The sequence below is a fragment of the Etheostoma cragini genome, chromosome 18 (assembly GCF_013103735.1).
Source record: "Etheostoma cragini isolate CJK2018 chromosome 18, CSU_Ecrag_1.0, whole genome shotgun sequence".
In the NCBI taxonomy this organism is placed as follows: domain Eukaryota; kingdom Metazoa; phylum Chordata; class Actinopteri; order Perciformes; family Percidae; genus Etheostoma; species Etheostoma cragini.
In genome coordinates this window covers 13992697-14007810 of record NC_048424.1, presented here as the reverse complement: position 1 = coordinate 14007810, position 15114 = coordinate 13992697, and the positions used below count along the sequence as shown (strand labels likewise).

The 15114-nt window shown below is 41.8% G+C and overlaps 1 long non-coding RNA gene across 2 annotated transcripts in view; it reads right to left on the bottom strand.

Moving 5' to 3' along the window:
• Positions 1-7066, bottom strand: part of LOC117961803 — a 32847-nt gene extending 25781 nt beyond the window's left edge. For both annotated transcript variants that reach the window (XR_004660501.1, XR_004660500.1), the window contains exon 1: positions 7054-7066. This is a non-coding gene — a long non-coding RNA (uncharacterized LOC117961803). The remainder of the gene's footprint in view (positions 1-7053) is intronic.
• Between the last annotated feature and the right edge of the window lie 8048 nt (positions 7067-15114).

The window sequence follows — 15114 nt, the reverse complement described above, 5'->3', positions numbered from 1 at the left end:
GCCCATTATAAAAAGAAATTACTCGAAAATTACCCCCAAGTCAATTAGGCTCATTATTTTTCCTTCAGCATGGGGGGGTGGGGGGGTGGGGTACCATGAGGGAACCAGTCATCTTTAACCATTACTTGTTTCAGTCAGTGTGTCACAGGAGGTCAAAAATGGAGGATTTAGGGGGGGTTGAAACACCTGCTGGATAATGACTTGGACACAACCCTGGAGGCTGTGTAAAGTGCTAGAAAACGGGCCAGTTTACAAGAAGGAAGCCACCTGCTTGTTGTCGTATGAGGTATCTGTGTTGTTGATTCGAAACAGAAAGCAACATGTTGAAGCTCAGGGCTTCTGAGATTGCGGCGCGAGATTCTGAGAGTCTTTGTTACTAACCAGACTGCACTGACAACAATCAGAAACTATCTAAAAGTGATATGGCTCCACTTGGTCTCCAAGCACGTCTTACTCTCGTGTTTGTTATCTTCAACCAGGCTGTGTGGGGACAGTGTTTCGTTGCTTAATGTACGTGTTTTCTGTATTGCATGCAGCAATACAAAAACTTCAAGTGGTAGGAAATATGAAAACTGAGTAGTTCAACATGTTGGCAGCTTTATTGCAGAGTGTTAGCTGAGAAAATCAATAGCATTCTCATGTTTGTAGACAATATATGAAGCCGCGGCAAGTTAGCTTAGGTTAGCATTAAGGCGAGAATCAGGGGGAAACCGCTAGCTTGGCTCTGCTACACCATTCCCTAAATTTGGATTATTAAGTAAACTCAGAAGCTATGTTTCCTGTGGTGTGTGTGTGTGTGTGTGTGTGTGTGTGTGTGTGTTTTTCTCTCTTTTTTGTTACATGTTTGTATATGTGACACTAACCTTTTCCCGGTATGCACAGTGTACTTCTGTGTATATTGTCATCTAATATGTTGCACTTTTGCCTGTTTTTTTTGCATTTGGAAAATAAACCTTTGATGGCAAAAAAAGAAGGCACTGCTTTCAGCCAGAAAATAGTCCCGCACAAAAAAATGCTTTTATTAGGAATAACCCCTTGAGCATCTCGTTTTCGAGTGGGTCCTCAAAGGCAAAAATATACAGAACATTCACAGATCAATATACAGTACATTCACAATTAGACAAGACAGTTATCAAAATAACTTGAGGGGACCTCAAGAGAAGACATTCATCACAAACATGAATACATACTGACAGACAAGAGCTCACAAAATAAATATCAACCATAAGGAAAACAGTTGCAGCTTGTATGCAAATAATTAGGAAGAGACATCTTTAACTGGTGGAAAGAGGAGATATATCTGAAAGACTAAACCATTCCAATCACAGACTTTTATAAATCACATTCAAAGGTGAAAGATTGGTTGTGGCTGAGTTCTGATGAACAACATCCGGATAAAGGCAATAATAGTTGAGTAATAATTTTTAATTAAATCTGTTTTGTAAAACAATTAATTGAGCGGTATAACATTCTTAAGCTTCATTATTGTAGCTTACGTTGTGTTACAGCAACACTATGTAACTCGTTCCAATGAGACAACCTGTGAGGGGAACCCAAGGTTACATAGTGTTGTGTTATGTTTTGTTATCTTGTGCAGAAAAGTTTCATTTGTAAACATTGTAAGGGCTACTGTAGAGGGATGAGGTCTGAATCCAGATTGACTTGGAGTCAGGAGGGAGAAGCCATTAATATATTTAGACAGTTGCCTAAAAATAAGCTTTTCGAGTTTCTTAGCTTCCTTACTTATTATGGAAATGGCCTATAATTGGTGGAGAGTGATAAATGAATTAGGTCACATAGTACAAATGCTAGAACGTGAGAAGAAAGTAATAAACTTAGTGTCCAGATCATCAAGACCAGCGCCATTAGAAGATTTTGTTTTTGAGATTGGCTGTTGGACATCAGAGGGAGTAAAAGTTGAAAATGAATAAATGAATGAATGAACAACCTGTAAAACCAAAAACTAGTTGTATTTAAATTTATTTATAATCTTAATATGTGAGATGTGGGTGCTGATAGGCAGGTTTTCTTATGCCTTTAGAGCCAGGCTAGCCGTTTTCCCCTGTCTGTATGCTAAACTAAGCTAACTGTCACCTGGCTGTAAGACATAAGAGTATGGTTCTTCTCATCTAAATATTCCTTGAAATTACACATTTAAAAAATGTGATTTGTGGACTATACAATGTAATTTACATCTATAATACTTTTATTAATTATTTAACTGTATACGCTAGACACAATTCTAGTAATGTTAAACAATATTACTTCACATAGCACCTGACTGCTTAATTAGCATAAACGCTTAGTTAATAGTCTAAAGATAGGTTATTTAATCTTATACGCACATTCATTACATTTTCTCATGTTACACAAATTATGACTGAATATTTTTTATATATATTGAAGTATTTCAACAAATATTATTAAATATAAATAGCTTAATATGTACTGTATATCTCTAAAAGTCACTGTACACACCATCACTTTATGCATTAATACATATTAATATTTTAACTAAATGAATTTCTATACTTGCTAGTATACTGCAATTATCTCTCAAGATATTGTAAAATATCAATGTGTGGGGCATCTCGGGGACCTTTGTTTCATGTTGTCTCCCCGTTTTCAGACCTTGTTTCTCTTCACTGTCCAATAAAGGCTAAACACTCTAGAAATACTTATGTAATATATACTGTATATTTTAAATGTAAACAAAGCCTTGAGTCACACAAGCTGCAACCGATACACTGAATCAAAACAAAAATAATATTAATAAGGGTACTATAAACACAGAGAAAGTGTCAATATGTTACGATCAATACACACCAGGAATGAGCATTTACTCATTATTAAACGAGAGACAGGGTTGAGGGCACTTAAGACGATTGAAAAGCCCGCTGTGGTTCCCAAATATAGAGCTCACTGAGCTTTTTAAGTGCAAAGACAGGGAGCAATTCGGACTGCATTCTTTACAGGCACCATACCATTAGAATGAGGAAAAAAAGAGAGGGCATGCCCTGTCACATATAAAAGTATGTAATTGAATCCCTTCCTTTAAGCCATATTCAATTACTGCCACTCATAAATGCACTTATGTTAGCTGTCCTGTGTGTCCATTTACCAAGTCAGAGTGTCGGTCTGGATGCTCTTAAGTAAGAACAGTAGGTATAATTTAGTAATGCAGGGTTGTCTGTGAGCAGTTATGGTCAAAATGCGTTGTCAGAGGGGCTTTTTATGCAATGCTAGTTGGTGAAGTGGAAGTCTTGTCCTTGACTAAATTATTAATACTGCTTATTGGTACTTTCTGACATCTGCTCCTCTCTCCTGGTCTGGCTACAGTGCCTGCTTGGGAGCCATGCATCGTGAACAATCTGAAGCTCTTTGTGCAGCTCAAGTGTACAATAACTTAAAGGCTGAGGTCAATATTTGTAGATTCTGTATAAAGTAGAGAGCCATGTGAAGATCAAAGTTTTCAAATTTGTTCTACTGAAGAAACTTTAACAAGATCTAGAGAGACTTTATACATTGACAGACTGCTCCTCAAGGAAATGGATGTAGTTAGCGGACGTTTGTACCACAGTATTTAAAGCCCATGTGCAGGTTAACCAGCGCTGTTGATTAACGGGTACATAAAGCACTCAATATTTATATATACTGTATATCATTTTAAAAATGTCTCCAAATGGTTTTAAAGGCCAGTTTTTGTTGTTTTTGGTAGTAGCGTGTTTTTTTTTCTTAAAGCAATTCAGTGAGGACGTCACATTGGAGAGCCGTGGCGGAGACTAGACTCACTGAGTGACAGGTGGCAAGATCCACTAATAACATGTGTGATGGCCCGCAGCCGTAGTATAATTACGAACCTGTCAGACGTGAGAGGGCGAATGAGGAATTGTCAGAGGAGAATGAGTGAAGAGTTGGTGAAGTGTCCTGGAGCGTTGCTATCATTTAGCAACGCAGCAACGAGCGCTGAAGCTCGTCTCCGAATGCATACAATAACAACACTTTTTTTTACTGTCAGTAAATAGCATCAAGTGCAAGTCATCATTTTCTTTATATGTAGTGACAGTGATTGCGTGTGTGTGTGTGTGTGTGTGTGTGTGTGTGTGTGTGTGTGTGTGTGTGTGTATGTGTGTGTACGCACGTGTTGACAGATGCCACGCCGCAAAGGACCATGGATCTGGCTGTCTGCCAATCTATTATCTATCTCCCTCCATAAATGCTATCTATATATATATCCATCTATCCATCTATCTATCTATCTATTTATCGTATCTATTTGTCTGTCAGAATTCCCTGCTCTCCTCGTCCAATAACGAAGACCCCACCAAGGATAAAGCCTTCTCCCAAAATTTTTCCCTTGAAGCCCCTCTGAAAGGCCCTCCGGCTGTTCATCCAAACCCCAGTACGCAGGAACGCCAGGAGACCCGTCTTCCTCTCATGGGTCCATTGTCTATCTATCTATATATCTATGCTATCTGCGTATATATTTATATATATATATATATTTGTATTTATCTATAATCTGCGCTCTCTCCTGCTACACACTCTCTTACTCGTCTTTCATTACTCTCTCTATGTCAAGCTTTGGTCTGTCGTCTCCCCAACGTGACGTAATGCAATGCATTGTGGGGGAAAGAAGAATGATTATAAACCGCTGTATAATAGTAACTACTTTTTTGTATTGTATTCCAATTTGTTATACCCAACAACATCAAATACAATGGATAACAAGTTTAAATGTTTATTACCAACCAGCAAGTTGTGCAAATTTGTTGGATAACGAACCCTCAACACAGACTTCAATTGTCCTTGAGCACGTAAATGGCAAAGGAATTGCTTTATAGGTATCGATAAAGTTTCACACTGTTAAGTAGGCTATCCGCCTGTTTCTGGAGGCAACATCAGTACACAAGTACCTGATTGTATCAATTGGGGGGAGGATGCAAGGAAGAGGGAAAGGGAGATGAGGGGGAGGTCTGCTGAGGGGGGAGGTCTGCTGAGGGGGGAGGTCTGCTGAGGGGGGAGGTCTGCCGAGTCTGTTTGCTGTTTCTCTGCTCCCACCATCATTTAATTCCCCAAATGATGTGTGCGGTAACCCAGCTGGGCTCGTCCTGGGCTTGGATCAGAGAATACAGTAGGCCGCCTTTGAAGGGATCAAGGAAAAGACTCCTGCTGGTAAACAAACAGAGTTCAAAACCTCGCCGTCCGGAGGTTAAAAAACAGGGTCGATTTATTGTAAGAGGGACTCATTTCAAGAACGGTGGTGGGTAGGGGACCAATATTATGGAAAGGCAGACAGAGAGGGAGAGGTAGAGAGAAAGTGTGCAGAATCAAAAGATAGGAAAAGAAAAGGAAAAACAGCACTGGGGTTTCCATTTGCTTGATCAGAAACACACTTATAACTACATTTATAATATAAAAATAACAATCAGTACAAACTAAAGACAAACTGTTGGACTCTCAGAAAGGCCTAATATGGAAAAGAGTCAGCAGGGCAAACAGCAGGGCAATCAACACAACGATGAGAATAGGACACGGGTGTCCTGTTTACCAGGTGAAGACGGACTTTGATGAATGTTGGACAGATTCAGTGAGCGCAGGAGTCAAGGAAGTCTCTGCTGTGTCTTAAGAGGATTTTAAAGTGACTAATAGTTGGAGAAAGACTGGAAAGCATGTGCAATGTTCTAACGCTGCCATTTAGTTTGCCTAATGTCCTTATAAGAAATACAAATACACAAAATGTAAGCCTAGCCTCCTATGTCACTGTTGCTATGCTTGTCAAGGTTTGTGTTCTCACAGAACACACATTCAGTTTACAGTGACTGACTGACCACTCAAAATCCTGAGTCATTTTTAAAGCAATGGGTCATTTATTTAAAACAGAGCAACCAGCGATTTTCCCAGCTGAAATGGCTGCTGTTGCAGGCACATTTTATGAGCTGTAGCACGCTAGTTTATCGAACTTACTTTGGTTAAAAGCTTCATCTCTGGCTGACTTTTTTACGTTTCCAGCCAACTCTTTTTAAAATGAGTAACCTGAAAAAGGGGCCTCAAAGGCTACATATGTGATATAATGCTAAAACACCGAGGTTAAAGCTGCATGTGCCATGCAAAAAGTCAGCCCTCTGACTGGTTGATAATTAATGTAATAGAACATATAGAATAAAACCAGCAGCATTACCCTGGCATTGGGGGTTGAGCTAGTTAGTCATAGTATTGTAAGTGTGATAATGTAAAATGTAAAATCATTTCATTAAAACTGCTAAAACTGCAAGCTGGCTCCTTGGCTGTTCATATTTTCAATAGTGTGATGTGTTGTGATTGAGGACTTTTATTTTATTAGTTAGGCTTCTAGTAAGCGCCTTGGAAGTAGTCTAGCACTGCCAGAGCTATCTCCACCGTGTCGTGTCAGTGCTGGAGGATGGTCTGGCTATACCGCTTATCTATTCCGGGATAGAGGGGAAAACGCTCTGGCTCGTTTACATTTCTTTAAACCAATCCCAACCGTCCTGGGTGGTGTCGGATGCAGCAACATGGCTCGTGCAATATAGATAGCGGAGATTGCGGAAAGGGAAGGGGGGACTCAGGATGACTTTATTACAGCAAAGTACATGTGGTAATTACTAAGCATGTTACCAAATTTTGATTTAAAAAATGTATTTTTTTTTTTTACAAATTGAGTTTTCAATCTATTTTGCTGAACTTCTATTCAGATACCAGAAAACCATCGTCTTAGCTAAATGCATTCAATTTAACAAAATTCTTGTGAAGGATGAATGAAAAAAATGTCCATTGGGCCTTGGAAGACGTGTGAGGGAGGCAACAGCCCTCTAAAGATCAATGAACAGCAGCAAAGGAACAGGAGTAGCTTATGTCAACCAATCCCAGCAGGCTTTGGGGAGCAGCATCTGACGCAAACCAGGAAGCCACCTGATGTGAGAGAGTTCAGATAAACGCAACAGAACTGACGGTCACACGGGACAGGTGCTTCCTTAATGATACACATCACACTCGCACATACACACAAATACAAACACACACACACACACACACACATACACTTACAAACTATATTAGGCCTGTTGCTCATCTCCTCCCTCAGCTGTGTCAGAGGCTTTCCCAGACATCCAACCCACGCATACACACATACACACACAAACGCGCATCCTCACATAGGAGGGGCCGGGTGGGGAGGATAAGCAGGCCAAGGAGGACAGAGGACAGGGCACGCACGCAGACAAGCCTTACAACAGGCAGGAAACTCTACAGAGTGGCTGCAGCTATTTTCTCTCCTCCTCCACGCTCTTGATTTTCCATTTTGGAACAAACAGGTAAAAAGGAAAACAGTCATGAAAAAAGAAGAGCATTATTAAAAAGTCATATAAACCTTGAAGAAAATATGAAAAGGAAACGGAGCACCAAAGTAGGAATGTCTCCTGTTTTACGTATGAGAGGGATTTGGACAGCTCATCCTTCCTATCATGTTTCCTCCTTGCAGTCTACAGGAAAGCATACATCGAATACAGAGTCAGGGCCTCCTGCCAGGCCGCTCCATATCACCTCTATACCGTGATGAAAGTATGATAAGAGGGAGGACTGTCTCAACCATACATGCAGATTGTATATATAAAACAATGGGACCATCAGCACTCTTAAGGGGGTCGTGAGAGGGGGCGGTTGGGGTTAGGGACGAGAATAGGGACGGGGGGGATAGTCTGAGTCAGTGCCAAGAGGTGCACGTATGCAATACTGCGTCCCCTATTAAACACACTGCAAACATATGCACACACACACATATACACACACACACACACAGGCATTTGGAATGTATTAACTTCTGACCTAAGGAGGACTGCAACCAAAGACGAGTTACTGCTAGTAACTGGGCTACATGTCTCCCCAGCTTTAAAAGAATATATATAAATGCTGTAATTTACCAAATCATTGGAAATAACTAATTATATATAATAGCAGAAGGGCATCCTTTTGTCATCCCGCTATTTTAATAGTAGCTTTGCTCTTGACAGAAATAGGGCTTGGTTGTTTAGTTTTGGGTTATGTCTCTAAGATATGATTACAGACACTAGTTTGGCTCTCCGAGGACTGTTCAAGGTGAAATGGGTTTAGCCTCAAGTCAAAGAGGTCAACAGCAAAATGCTGAAGATGCTCTGGAAAGCTTAATGTAAATGCATCTTTATTGCATGCTCCGGTGCAAGCACAAATTCTTTAATACAGATTCAATCAAAGTTTATACAGAAGGATCATTTTTGTACACACAGATGCTTTTTTATTCTGGGGGACAGGAAAACATGTACAACTCAGGGAGAATCAATACATTTTATGACAAAACAGACTGTGCTAAAACCCAGGCAGGCAGGCCTGCAGGCGGTAAGGCGAGTAGGAGGGCAGCAGGGCAGGAGGGCAGGAGGGCAGGCGGGTAGGCAAGCAGACGGGCAGGCGGGCAGGCAGGCAGGAGGGAAGGAGGGCAGGCGGGTAGGTGGGCAGACGGGCAGGCGGGCAGGCAGACAGGCGGGCAGGCAGGCAGGCGGGTAGCGGGTAGTTGGGCAGGAGGGCAGGCGGGTAGTTGGGCAGGAGGGCAGGCGGATAGTTGGGCAGGAGGGCAGGCGGGTAGTTGGGCAGGAGGGCAGGCGGGAAGGCAGGCTGGCGGGCAGGTGGGTAGGCGGGCAAACAGCAGGCTGCTCAGACCCACTTAGAATGATTTAATGTCAGCCTGTTGTTTGAGTGAGGCTCAGTTGGGTACTGTGTTTTTTCCCTTTGTTTGTTTTCAATGGCCCATAAACAGTCTGGATAAACCAACAAAAAAAATTCCTCTTATAATTTAATTTTTCTGCATGTCCCTCTTTTCGCTTGTTATTTGGCCTGCATCGCTGTAACCCGTACCCATGACCACTCTCGGATTGTTTTGAGCTGTCTGGCGGAGGAAGGAAAGCGGTGTGAGAAAGTGGCTGTTTTTTTGGAGCTGACAGGAATTGGCCTCACGGCGCACGGTTCCTCTCCTCGCAGCGGGAACAATGCCGTGGCGTCACACCCCTGGACTGACCCTCGCTGTTTCACATGGAAAAATGTTCCCAGAATTCCGCTCCCAGGCTTGGAGGTATAAGGCCAAGAGCAGGGACAGAGAGAGAGAAAGAGAAAGAGAAAGGGAGAGAGAGAGTTGAAGAAAGAGAAAGAGAGAGAGAGGGATGTCAGGCAAGGTAATAGGGGAGAGGAAACTACACTACAGAAGCATTTGTAGCCATGGCGACCAAAGCTATGACTGCTGAAGCTGATTAGTTGAGGAAAGGGAGGTGTGGCTTTAAATCACGCGTCCCAACACCCAGTCCCATCATCTGGCTGGTGGTGCAGATAGGGCATCATTCAAGGTAACTGTTGTAAACTACAGCTTTAACTTCTTGCATCGTCACAGTGCCGCCCACTTCACTCCCCCGGCTCATTACCACATTGTTGTCCCTTCCCGCTCTTTGTATAAAAACTAATCAGGCTAATCAGCTAATGTTATAGAAGATGTGATATTGGCACGCAAAGATTGACTTCCCTAAAGTGCCCTAAAAGAGCCACATTACGGAAATAAAGCTGAAGGAGCCAAAGCAAAGTAGTTAGCCCTTCCTCTACTAGTGTGGATGTTGGGTTCTGCAGGCCGCTAACGAGGTTGCGGTTGGCCCACATTGGCAGACAACAGCAGGGAGGGACTAGGGTGGGCTCCTGGCAAGCTATTAGCTGGGAGGTACTAACATTTACAGAGTTAGGTTTTGGAAATGAGTGGGGGAAAATAGATTTGGCCACTGATTTCTTCCCTTTCAAACTTATTTGGAAGAGCAAAACAAAAGTGAAAACACGGCTTTTTGCTGATTGTCTGAGGCCTTGTGTTGCCCCACAATCCCAAATCTCAGCAATACTTGGAACAGGTAAGTACCGTCTTATCATATCCCGTGAAAATGATGGCCAAAAGTATAAAAATAAGACTCAAGTTGTAATAAACCAAAATGATCCTTTAAGAGGATGATATGCAAGCCATGCCTACCTACAATGAATATGATTATAGAAGTTTTCTTTTCAATGTCAAATGAGAAACAGAAACAAACTCCAGAATTCACATGAGCATAAGGTGCCTCTATGTTTTTAAATCCACTGGAGGCCATAGTCATTTGAATGTATTGAACCCTTATCTCCTGTTAGGCCAATTCATTTTAAATTCATCATAATGTCTAGATCCTGTGGAAATATGGCAGCTGATTCATGTCACACTGCGGGGAAGGTGGGTAAAGAACATGAGGCAATTATTCATTTACAGCTGCTATAAAACTATGCTATTTTTCTGCTTTAATAACCTTGCCAGTAACATTATATCCCTACTGCAGAATGTGCTGCTTGCTCCACACAATAACCATTTTACATGCCCTTGTGAAACTGCAGTGTTTGCATAAAACTCCAGTAAAATCTGTCCTGAACTTGTAAAAAGATCATAAAGAATGCAAAGAAAATGTGTCACTGTGTGTTAATGGCTCTCGCAGGGAGCATTTGGCCTCCTGACATGCATGGACAAAGATTACCAATATGAAACAAATGTAGAGTGACTTATCTAGAATGAAGTGTTGTTTTCCACACTGTGTTTTGCGGCGTTACTATGGAGAGTTGGAACAAAATAAGGTATATAAATTGGTTATTCATAGTGACACCAACAAGTATCATTTTCTGTAAACAGAATTACAATCAATATCTCTGAGTTAGCTTTTCCTGAACAACAGTGGACAGTCTCTGTGAGTTTGGCACCCATCACATGAAAGATACGCTTCAGAGGCAGACAACAAACATGCTGATTGGGACACTACCATGGGTAATGACGGCAACACAGTGGACATGTGTTAGAGCGTGACTTGGTAATGTCATTTGTTGAACGTTAAATCTTTAAATTCAAGTATCACTGATACTGAAAGGAAAGTTCTGCTGATGTAAAAAAAAAAAATGTAAGCTTATTGCTGCATAAAAAATAACTCCTTTCCATGAGAGGAATCTTGCAAAAAATCAATTAGGAAGTTAAGTAGAGATTTGCTCTTGCAGCCCGTGCATTGATGTCAGGGTGAATAGTAGAGGTGGACGAGACGAAGACGAGGGAAGAGATAAAAGAAGAGCTGGACGCAATCTTAGAGGAAACGGGGGAGGAGAGGAAGAGGAGGAGAAGGAAAATGGGGGGCTGCTTACGTCTCCCTCCTCTGTTTTGCTTTTAACAGAAGTTGGCAGCACAGCGGCCGGCCTGGTTGGCTCTGAAGCAGCAAACATTCTCCACCCTGCACAGGGACTCACCCTTCTGCAGCCTCAGAATGAACGCTGCGCTGCCAACCTTTCTCTCATTACCTCTGTCTGGCTTTCTTCTGCACTCTCTGCTCTCATCTTATCTTTTACAACTGCACAGCTGTCTCTGTCCAAATGGCTCTTTCTGAAGGTAACAATATCCACCTCAAAGTTATATATTGGTTATATCTCTACAAAAACCATGGAGTAAAAATGACAAGTTGTGTTTTTTACGGGGGTTTGCCGGGCTATTGGCAAACATCTGGCGGAGACCCGGCACATAATCCCCTGTCAATGCACAACATCAAACAAGATTTAACATGTTGATTTGCAACTTTTAGGGGTGTTTTTATTACCTTTCAACAGAGTCAGGCTAGCCTTTTCCCAGTCTTTGTGCTAAGCTAACTAGCTACTGGCAGTCACTAGATATTAAATAGCATACAGATGAGAGTGGTATCAACCCTTTCATCTCAATATTGGCAGAAAAGTTTGTAAGTGTTTTTCCAAAAATGTCAAAGTATTTCTCTAAGTTGGTTATTTGTAATAAAAATTCCATACAGGACAGTGTATGCCAAAAGTGATGAACTATATTTATCTTTGAGTTGACGGCAGGTTATATGCTTGGGCCCTGACACATAGGCTGTACATTTGCATGGCCCTCTCTTTAACTTTTTGGAGAATGCTAATAAAGATTCAAACCCTTAGGCGACTGACCTTCAGCATAGTTTATTTACAACCCTGGTTTTACAATGCAAAGTATTTTTTTACTTTTAACGGACAAGTCTATATATGTTGGAAAATACATTATACGCATATTTCATCACCAAAAGAGGGCGTGGTCAACGGTTTATAAAGTGTTCTGAAGAGTGCTATTGTTTATGTTGTACTACAGTTCATGAGAGGGTTGCAGACATTTTAAATCTGTTGCTCTGGAACATTCTCATAGATATGTTTACAAAGAAATCCAACAGATTGACACACTGTCACTTACATTTTGTGTAAGAAAAGTGTGAATGGCAAGGTTTTATCTGTAAATCATATCCCCTAATAATACATGCTTTTCCTCTCACAACCCCACTTTAATATAAAAAAATCCTAAGGTCAAAGGTTAAGAGATGGCTTCACACTCGTGACAAATTTAGCTTACCTTGGTTCCCACACCGTAAACAACCTTGTGATGTCAGTGATGATCCCGGGGCCAGGATGAGGACAATAAACAGGAAGTGGCTCAGCAGCAAGCTGCATCCCATAATAATCAGGACAAAAACACAGACAAACAATCCCAAATCACAGCAAGACACAAAGTGACAGATAACACGGACAAGCAGGCCCCGAGTCGCTGCACAAACTTGCAACAGCCGCAAAAGCAACACGCTGGAGAAATCCAAACAATCCACATCCCCGTAGAGAGCCTCGCAGCTAGAAAAGAGACATCAAATGCACCAATTTAAGAAATCAAAGACTTGTAAACCCAAACAATCCAGTACTTAGAGAAGCAGACATGTAGACACGACCAGAGATGTGTCAAGTGAAGGAAACAAACAGGCAGTGTAACTGTGAGCCATCAGCTGTGAGGATCACATCTTTGATGTTAGACTTGAAACAGTCATGCTCTATCAGACTAACCATCCAATATAATAAATTGGAGCATCACATTTCTATATTTTTGGAAGTAATAGCAGCGAGGACTGCCTGTGTGCCTCATTTACACAGCGAGACTCCCTCTTTTGCCATCCGATCTGTGTCAAACCCATATAAATCCACTACGAACCTCTCTCCCTGCCTGTAAACAGCTGGAGCCAATGTTTTAATGCACTACAAACACACAGAGACAGGAACATACTGTAGGGATTGCTTAACTTGTTCCGCCCTGTGCACGACAGCAACCTGAGATAAACCATATGCAAACAATTTCTCTCAGCACTTGTTATGATTGGTCCAACTTCCCCATTGGAAAAAAAGCCTCAAAAGTTGTGTAATAGGGTTGTGTTGATTGACGATATCATCGTCCTAGTGGACGGGAAATGAACAACTGCGTCGGTCTAAAAGTAGCAAAGATACTTGCGTCGGGGCTTTGCGCTTTGCTGCCCCTTAAGTGGAAGTTACTTCCCCCCTTACGTGCAACCTATTGTAGTGATAGTCTCTCTCTCTCTCCCTATCAGTATAGCCCGCTCTACTTGGCCCAGTGACGTATCAGCGTGCGGTCATGTTCTGCGCCTGACATGGAGCGAGAGAGAAAAGACGTTAACTTGGAACGCTAGCCCACTTTCATTAATCCCCTCATTGGCCAAACTTTATGGATACATCTGTGTGCATGCATCAATAAGTAAGTCTGATGACGATGTTATGTAGGATTTATGTATGTATGTAAGCAATCCTCCTCAGCTGTAGGTCTTCATGTAGGTCTCCATCATCAAGCTTCATCAACTGCTGATTTAGGGGACATCGCCCAACCCTTTTGTGTAAAATGCTGGGAAACACACAGCTAACATAGAAACTTGCTTTGCAAATAACCTTTTTATAGGCCTACTAATTGGCTGGCCGTGCAATGGCAATAAGCATTAATTAATTAATTAATTATTTAAATAAATACTTCTCCAGCTTAAAGACAGACAAACAGACATCAACTATGTGAGAGTTAGCATCATCATTTCTAGCCATGAATTGCTCTATTAATCCAGGTCGGTCCGACTGTCCTCCATTTGATCCAGAGTGAAATGTCTTATACTGGATGGATTGCCATGACCTTTTGTGAAAACACTGATGGAGGTTGAATCCTAACAACTTCGGTGATACCCGGACTATTTCTTGATAGTCATGAAATTCGGTGCATACATTTGTGTCTTCATCAGCCTAAGCTGTACTTTGTGTTTAGTGATTATTAATTCAATTCAATTCAATTTTATTTATAGTATCAATTCATAACAAGAGTTATCTCAAGACACTATACAGATAGACCACACTCAAGAATTTACAAGGACCCAACAGTTCTAGTAGTCTCCTCCAGAGCAAGCAACAGTGCGACAGTGGCGAGGAAAAACTTCCTTTTAGGCAGAAACCTCGGTCAGACCCAGGCTCTTGGTAGGCGGTGTCTGACGGGCCGGTTGGGTCCGGCCAATTAGCAAATGTTAGCATGTGTTGAAATGCTAAACTAAGTCTGTGCACATGGTAAACATACCTGCTAAATATCAACATGTTATCATTGTTATTCTGAGCATGCCGATGTTAGCCTCAGTCAAATTACAATGTAAAATGCTTGAGAAGTCTGGAGAGTTGTGCCAAATAAAAGACTAGGTTTAGTTCAAACAGTTTATATTTCTCACCCCAACGGGGAAATAAGTCTGGCTTTGTTATCTGCTCTGAAACTCAGGTATAATAACGCCAATAGTGTCGACCAATTTCAAACATTACCCAGCCCTAATTGATGTGGGGGGGCATCGGACTGGGGGGGTAAGGGGACTCAGTTCCCAGGGTCCTCATGTGTGGAGGGCCCAAAAAGATACTAGAATGAAAAGCTGTGGTTGAGGCGGGTGAAAATGCCCATAGAAAATGCCTTTCTACAGGGTCCAGAATTTTTTGCTACACCCCAGCTCACATAAATTATAAAACAATATAAGGACATTCAAGGAGGAAGATTTGTACTTGTCTTTAAAATAAAATCAAGCAGGACACTGCTGCTGCACATAACGTCCTAGTACGGACTCTGCTCATGAGAAAGAGCTCACTGGAGTAGACGCTTGTCGGGAGCGATTCATGGTCCTTCCTTCATCTGTGACCTGCAGACTCGCCGAGCCGGTGCAGCTG